We start from the raw sequence: 8596 nt of genomic DNA, 5'->3' as shown, positions 1-8596 counted from the left end.
AGTTGGCAGGGCGTTTTACAGAAAATTGAGGTGCAGGGAATCTGAATGTCTTTCCCGAGAACGCCCAGCTAATAGTGATCAGAAGAGAGTCATGTTATTTCTAGCCAGCTTTTTTCTACAAAGGGAATGAAGAAGGCAACAGTAAATGCATATAATAAAATAGTGCAATACGGAACAGAAACAGGAAAGCATAGGAACAGGAAATAAGGGCTGAGAAGAAAAAGGTCTCTACAAACTCCTGCACGGTTGGTATACTTCAAGATATCCTGGCAGGCTAAGTGAAAAAGGAAACAAGATCAGCCACATAGTTTTAATTGTAAATGATGTGCCAAAACTAAGATCCAGCATTACAGAGAAGGCTTAGATTCATTTCTCATCCCAAGAAATATGCTATTCAAATCAGCACCGAGGTCCATCAACTAAGGGCTTCCCCCCTTGAAATATACAATCCTGTCACTGATTAGCGCAAGTTCTGAGAACCGTGGCAAGGCTCAAAATAAAAATCTCCCCATTCAGGGGCACCTGGGTGGCTCAGTCAGTTAAGCATCCAATTCTTGATTTCAGCTCAGGTCATGATCTCACGGTTTGTGAGATCGAGGCCCACTTATCTGCAGATAAGAAATGATCCCTCCATCTGGGACTCCGAAAACAAGCCAACAGGGAGTAGTTTCGGTTGTACCCGAGGAGATCCTCACAAAATGTAGTAACACTTATCTGTTCACACCTTCCCAGCATCTCTCCTTTTTCCTTGCCAATAGAACGCAGTTTTTCTTCCAGGGTCCTGATAGGTCAAAAAGCCCTACCACCCCGTTGGGCCAAGAGATAGGAGTAGGCTCGATGAGATTATTGAGATTCTTCTGGAAATTGGAATTTTAAGCGGAGAGACACAGAACTGAGACATCTGATGGAAAGACCCCAAACAAGATAGCTCACCAGTGTTGTGTTTGAGTAAGATTTTCATGGCTCTCCTTGTTTCTCTAGCCTGCTTGGTCAGCTTTTTCTGTGATTCTATCAACAACCCAACATCCTTCCAATAAATCAGTTTTTAACTAAACTAATAAATGCTAGTTTCTGTTGCTTACTATAAAGAAACCTAACAGATCCCTAGAGAAACGGTACAGGCGAGTAGGCAAACCTTTTTTTGACATCTCTTAACTACAGGCCAATGCAATATAAACAGGCAATGTTTATCAGAAACACCCACAGGCTTCCAAACAACTCAGAAATGCATTTTTAAAAAACCGCCTGCTGATGCCAATACATGATTAATAATCCCTCCTCCGATGGATGAGAGCAAAAAACCTGAGCTCTCATCCTGGACACATTCTGCGTGAGACCGGGGGCCAGCCTTTAACCTCTTAGCCTTTGTTTCTCTATAAAGTGAAGGGAATGGTAACTGTGAGCAAGAAAGTGGGTGGGGTAATTCTGGAGAAATACCCCCTTAAAGTGAGGGGCCAACCCTCACCCTAGTAAATTGTGCCCATTATGGAAAGAAGGTCTGGGCTTGCCAGACCTTTCCGCTTTCCGAGAGAAGTCGGAATTCAGGATCATTTGCCATAGATGGACGGTCATCACAAAAAAGTATCTACAAGGAAAACAACACTACGACATTCCATCTGGAAATGTTGCCTGTGTCAGGCTCTAAGCCTAAGGCCTACGGCCTCTTTACTGCAAAGGGAGATTAGAAAGAGAGAGCAAAGTTTGCCAGTGTCTGATAAAGACTCTTTCCTTCACATAACAGGGGGAGCGTTGATGAGGACGTAACTATCATAAGGTGATTCAGTGTTATTCAGTACTGGATCTGTGGACCCCACGTACAACTGTCCACCACCTTGGCCACTCACTCAGGAGCCTTTGAACCTCCCTTCATGCCCAAGCTGGATTCCACACTCCTTGGTGAGATGTTTCTGCCTGCTTCTGACACAGCCAACGTGGAAGACATGTTTAGGCCGTCTACCCTGGAAGTCATCTTGAGCCAGTATTTTCTTTTTTCTTTTTTTTTTCTTAATGTTTATTTATTTTTGAGAGAGAGACAGACAGGGCGCGAGGGGGGAAGGGGCAGAGAGAGAGGGAGACACAGAATCCAAAGCAGGCTCCAGGCTCTGAGCTGCCAGCACAGAGCCTGACGCAGAGCTTGAATTCATGAACCGTGAGATCATGACCTGAGCCGAAGTCAGACGTTCAAGTGACTGAGCCACCCAGGTGCCCTGAGCACCTACAGCATTTTCTACATCACTCCTCACTCTCCATCTCTGTATTTCCTCTGCTTCCTTGTGGATCCCTCCACACATCCCATGCAGGGCCCAGTATCTTCGTATTTGCCCCAAAGAGGGGAGAAGCAAAGTGCCCAGCCATGACTGCAGAGACCGGGGGGGGGGGGGGGGGGGTCCTGTCATCTCCTCATGGGACAGATGGGCTACTCAAAGGGACCAAGTGACTTGCCTGAGATCATACAGTACACAATCAGCAGATCTAAGGAGCATTCTCTCACTGATTTCATCAACTATGCTTTGAGGACCTCCATTATATTCTAAGCACTGTATATCTCTAAGCACAGAGATAGAGACAAGTCTCTGCCCTCCACAGACGAAGAGATACTCCCTGGAGGTGAAAAATGCTACGATATAAGCCCAGCGGGGGTGGAGGTGGAGAGTGCTAGGACAGTGTTTTGGACCAGGTAGAGAAAGGGCCTCTCTGAGGGGCTGATATTTGAGCACAGGACCAGAATAAAGAGTGCGATGCAGACACCTGTGGGAAGAGCATTCTGGGTTGAAGGGGAAAAGCCCCAAGAAATAAACACACTTGGTGTATTTGAAAAGCAGCAAGAAGGCCAGTGTGGCTGGAGCAGAGTAAGTGAGGGGACAAGACTAGGGATGAAAACAAGCCAGGCCATTAGGGACTTTCTCTAAGAAGCTGTTGAGCAGAAGGGTAGCACGATTAGGGTGGCTTTCAGGGATATTAGAAACCGTCTTCTAGGCCCCGGCTCAGTGGTATTTACAGAAGTCTAAACTGCCTCCTTTTCCACCAGGGTCACTAAGCACAGCTGCACCAGTTGTGCACTGCCTAACTACAGTTCACATAAGCTATTAGAATACCCCTGAGTTGTGAAGTATAGTGACTACATCGCCTCATATCCATGCCTAATCTCTTCCTGGCATGTGTAAACAAAGCTAACGACTTCTGACTCCAGTCCTCACTTTCCTTACTAGGTTGTGACAAGGTTGGTCTGGGGGTTGAAAGGCGCATTGATGGAGGACCACCAGCATCCCACCAGAATGAACCGGAAGTTGATTCTGATCTACAAATCTCCTCACCCGTTATCTTCTTCCCAAAGCCTGTAATTTCAGAAGCCAGAGGACAAGGCATGAGCCCGCATGGCCTCTACCAGTGACAAAGGTGACTCCTTGGCTCCTTGGACCGGGCAGAGAAACAATGAGCCTGCAATTCTCCTCCCCTCCCCTCCCGGCCTCTGGCATGGGTCTTGCCTTTAACAAGCGTGAGAGGTTAAGAGAGCCTCTTTTTGGTTACACTTTCCTTTCCTTACTTCTTATTGTTTTGCTTACACACCCACCTCCCCCACCTCCCCCCCCACCCCCCGCAAACACACCCCCCGCAAACACATACTGGAGATGAGTCAGGTCAAGTGAGTAGTGAGTCATCTTCCTTGGTCCCCAAAACCTCACTTTGGATCTCTCTCATACCCACTCCTTCCAGAACCCCACGGGCCTACTCTCCGATCAGATCAGACAGCAATTGAAAACTTAGCTCACTTGACATCAACCCAGGAGACAGGGAGACAGACAGCAGCTTGAGCAGGTGGCTTGTGCAGATTGATTGTCCAGCACAGCTAACAACACCTCGTTTGGCGGGGGGTGGGGGGGTGTTTGTCTTCATATCATTGGGGTTTGGGCCTGAGATTGGCATAAGGTGCCAGCACCCCGCAGAAAGCCAATAAAACTCCCGAACGGGGAAGTGTCATTTTCACGGACCCATTTTTAGAAGGCAAGCAGTTAATCAGACATAGCTGCTAATTAGGTGAGCTGTGGAAGGAACAACGCATAAACATCTTGCTGGAAGACTCAGCAGAGAGAAACATACAAGGAATACAATAGCTCACTCCCCAGTCCTTTCTGCAGGAGGTAAACACTAGACCAGGGCCCATCCTACCTGCAAATTACAACATCCCTGAGATTAGCTGGGAGTTTTGCCACCACCTTTCACCCATGGAAAGCTGCCCTGAGAATGTTCTTCTTAGCACATGGGGGCAGGTGTGCACATCTCGGCTCCCCGTTATGTCCTCTGGGAGAATCCCCTTGTAATTGGAGTCTTTAGTCCAATTCCTGTTATAGGTTATCTACTGCTGTGAAACAAACATCCAAAACCAGAATGGCTTAAAGCAATTTGTTATGATCTCTTATGCGTCTGTGGGTTAGCTGGGCTCAGTCGGGCAGCTCCCACTTGGTGTCCATCATGGAGTGACAGTCAGATGGCAGCTGAAGCTGTCTGAAGGCTCAACTGGGCTGGACATCCGAGATATCTCCCTCGTGGCTGGTGGCCAACAGTGGCTACAGGTTGGAAGCTCAACCTCTCCGTGTGGCTTGGGTTTTCACAGCATGATGGCTGGCGTCCAAGAGGAAGCAAGAGACCCAGGTGGCAGCTGCTTGGCTTCTTCTGACCTAGCCTCAGCACTCTCAAAACATCCTTCTGCTGCTTTCCACTAGATGAGCAGCTCGCCAAGTCCTGCCCAGATCCAGGGAAGGAATATTAGAATCCACCTCTTAATGCAAGGAACGACACGCATGTGTGGTGAAGGAAGGAACGGATGGAGGCCATTTTCGGAGACGACACGGTTCCCCCAAAGCAGACCTTGAGTGGATGATTCGTGTGCAGGCGACTGATGGAAGAAGTGTTCCTGGGAGAAATGGTAAGAGATTAGGGAAGCATGCCAGGGAACAGGAAGAAGCCAAGCAGGGGTGGTTTGGGGCAAAGTTCTAGCCTCACCCTGAATGCAGAGATGAGTGCTGGAGTTTATGCCTGAAAGTTTGATCCAACTTGAGAGAAGGAACGGAGCCTTCCATATTTCTACACCCGTGAGTAACTGGCTGGTGCCTACAGGGAGACACAGGGGGTGTGAACACCCAGACACTTCCCTCTCTGGACATGGCACAAAGTGGCTCCAGTAGACTGAGGGCAGTCCTCTGAAGAGGCACCTGAGCTGCCGGGAAAAGTGAGGAACACAGATGTTGGGGAAGGGGTGCACGGAACTGTGAAAGAGGCTCAAAGGGGCCTGAGCAGAGGACCAGATCTGTCTGCTACAACTGACTCAGACAGTTTGGGGAGAAGACAGGGAAGTAAGGATTTGTCGTTAGAACATCTGCATGCACCATTTTGCCCTCAGCTCTTTCACGAGGTGGGGCCTGAAATCCCCATTTATACAGAGAAAACCCACACTCAGATGGATTGGGTAATGTACCCACAGAGCAGGACCTGAGCCCAGAACCATATGGCCCCGAAGGCCATGCTCTGTCCTTAAACCACACTAAAGTCACAGAAGAGCAGGAAACGTCAGCTAACAGCTGCCTCTCACCACAATAGGCATGGATGGCCTTGGGGTAAAAAGCCCGGGTTTCCCTCCGGCATCTGACAAAACCACACCATTTGCAGAATGCTCCGCACCACCACCATGGTAGACGTGGCAAAGTTCTCTGCCATTTAAGTCATGTTATTCTCAGAGAGGTGCTGAATGGTTTGTCCTCCATTTAAGGCAGCGGTTCTCAACGTGGGTGGGAGCGGGGTTGCTCCTCAGGGGACATTTAGCAATGTCTAGAGACATGTTTGTCACAGGGATGGGAGGTGGGGACGTTGCTACAGGCATCTAACAAGTAGAGGCCAGGGACGCTGCTGAAAATCCTACAATGCACAGGACAGCCCGCTCTAATAATTATCCAACCCGAAATGTCAACAGTGCTGAGCTTGAGAAATCTCGATTTAAAGGGATAAGAGTCAGGGCTGCTACGTGCCTCCGTAGGTTGAGCATCCAACTCTTGATTTCAGCTCAGGTCACGATCCCAGAGTCGTGGGATCGAGCCCCACAGCAGGCTCCCTGCTGAGCATGGAGCCTGCTTAAGATTCTCTCTCTCTCTCTCTCTCTCTCTCTCTCTCTCTCTGTCTCTTTCTCTCTCTCTCTCTCTTTCTCCCTCCCTCCCTCCGCCCCTCTCCCTAGTTTGTGTGCTCTCTCTCTCTAGAATAAATAAAGTGAAAAAATAATTTTTTAAGAAAATAAAGGAATAAGAGTCTCCAACCAAGCTGAATGCCCAAGAGAATGGAGGCTGGAGGACTAGGGACTCTGTCTACTTTCATGTGACCCAAAGGCCAATCAACAGTGAAAACTGAATTTTAGGTGACTTTCTGTCCCTATGAACCTGGCTACTTTAGATATCCCATATAAGTGGAACCATGCAGCATCTGTCCTTTTGTTGACTATTTCACTTAGAATAATGTCCTCAGTGTTTACCTATGTTGTAGTATGTGTCATAATTCCCCCCACTTTATTCCATTGTCTGTATTTATCACATTTTGTTTATCCACTCATCTGTCAATGGGCAGTTGGGTTTATTTTCTCTCTTTTGACTATTGTGAATCATGCAACTATGAACATGGTGTACAAATATCTCTTTGAGTTCCTGCTTTCAATTCCTTTGAGTCTGTACTCAGAAGTGGAATTGCTGGATCATAGGGTAGCTCTATTTTTAATTTTCTGAGGAAACCCCAGACTGTTTTCCACAGTGGCTGTACCAGTTTGCATTCCCACCAACAGCATACAAGGATTCCAAATTCTCAACATCTTCACCAACACTTGTCACTTCCCATTGTTGTTATTGTTGTTGTTTTTTAAATTCGCCATCCTAATGGGTTTAAGGTGGTATCTCATTATGGCTATGCATTTATTTTTAACCAATCTGCCATTGTTGAAAGTATTTTTGGACTTCAGCCTTTAGAAATGCATTCCAGTGAAGCTTAGAGCAACAAAAGAAAAAAAAAAAAAACTGATTACTTCAGAGTCATATACCTTATTTATAATCCAAAACAGCCTTTCTCACTTTGAAACACTACCAGAATTTGCCAGACTTATCTCTGAGAAGATCTGGGTCATTTCTACACATCAAATCCACTCTCAAAGAACCAAAGTTTACAAGATATTATCCTTAAAACCCAGCTTTATAATGGATTTAGGTTACGGTTGAGAATAAGATTATGCCCAAGGTTAAAGTAAGACTTGAAATATTCACTGTTCAATTCGGTCATAAACAATGCGCACAATAGTCAGCATCTGACTTAAGCTAAGCTTTGGGTAACCTTGGTATTAAATAGATATTTGTATTCTGATACCATTTGTGTTTCTAGTATTGAGTCGCCAAATGTGGCATGCCCTTTACTGGCTGATGAGAATATAAAAATAAACACAACAGTCCTTGCCAGAAGGCACACAATCTAGTGAAAGAGACAGACATGTGGGCAGATGATTACAATCAAGGGGCGATATTCACAGTATTTTACAACCAATGGGGCACAGACCTCTGACAAATCAGAGCAGAGCAGGGACCTGCCTGGCCAGGAATTAACCCTGTAGATGCTAGATTATGGGACCATCCAGAGGTCTCAGGAAAAGCTAAGAGCTGGCATGGGGTTGGGGACATGGGGTCCTTAGTTCCGTGCTTGGACACCTGAAGAGAGTACCACCACTGGTACAGTGCGGTGTGGTTGGTGTAAGCCAGGTGTGGGCCCAGAAGAGGGGGTTATTAGCTGGGCAGATGATTGGGCACCCTGCCATGTCCCTTTATCCCATCTATGACTTCAACCACAGCTACAGTGGCTGATTCCAGAAGCTGACAGTGTTCTACCTCAAGCACCACTGTCTTTCCATTTTTTGCCCCAGAGCCGTCAACATGCTGTAGCTCAACCCAGAAGGGGAGGGCACCACACTCCCTGAGTCAATCCTCAACCAGCAGTGGGGGAGGGAGGAATCATGCTAGAGAGACACCTTCCTCCTCTCCTTCAGTGAATGGTCCTGGGAGGCCTTCTGGCCTTCTCCACAGTCCTGGGAGCAAGACCTTCATAAAGCATTTGTATATCAGCTTCTCCTCCTCCCTGCCCCTCATTCTTGCTTCCAGGAGTCACTCCCTGAGCCCTCATCTCAGGCTTTGCTTTTGGGTGAACACAAACCAAGCAAGACAGGAGGAATTAGGAAAGTTACCACCAAGAAGACAAAGTTCAAGCTGCACGTTGCTTCAGAATAAATTAGGGCACAGAGACCTCAGAAACCAAAGTAATCTTAGAGTAACTGACCTGATCTGTGGTGAAGGCATTTGGAAACACAAGGCCCAGCTCCTTTTAAAGGCCTCTCCCATTTAGACCAACTAGTGTTGACTTTCCCTAAACCTGTGTTAGCCCCCAGGTAGATGTGGGTAGTGGGCAGAAAAATTGGGTGAGCACGTAGAGTTCTAGGACATTGTTTACAAACTGTTTCAACATCTTTTTATGTATTTTCTTAAATTTTTGTTGTCCTATAAACATATTCTCATTTCATCTTTTCCCT

This window comes from Prionailurus bengalensis, chromosome C2 (genome assembly GCF_016509475.1).
Source record: "Prionailurus bengalensis isolate Pbe53 chromosome C2, Fcat_Pben_1.1_paternal_pri, whole genome shotgun sequence".
NCBI lineage: Eukaryota > Metazoa > Chordata > Mammalia > Carnivora > Felidae > Prionailurus > Prionailurus bengalensis.
The sequence above is the reverse complement of the archived record's forward strand: the minus strand, read 5'-3'. Positions refer to the sequence as shown.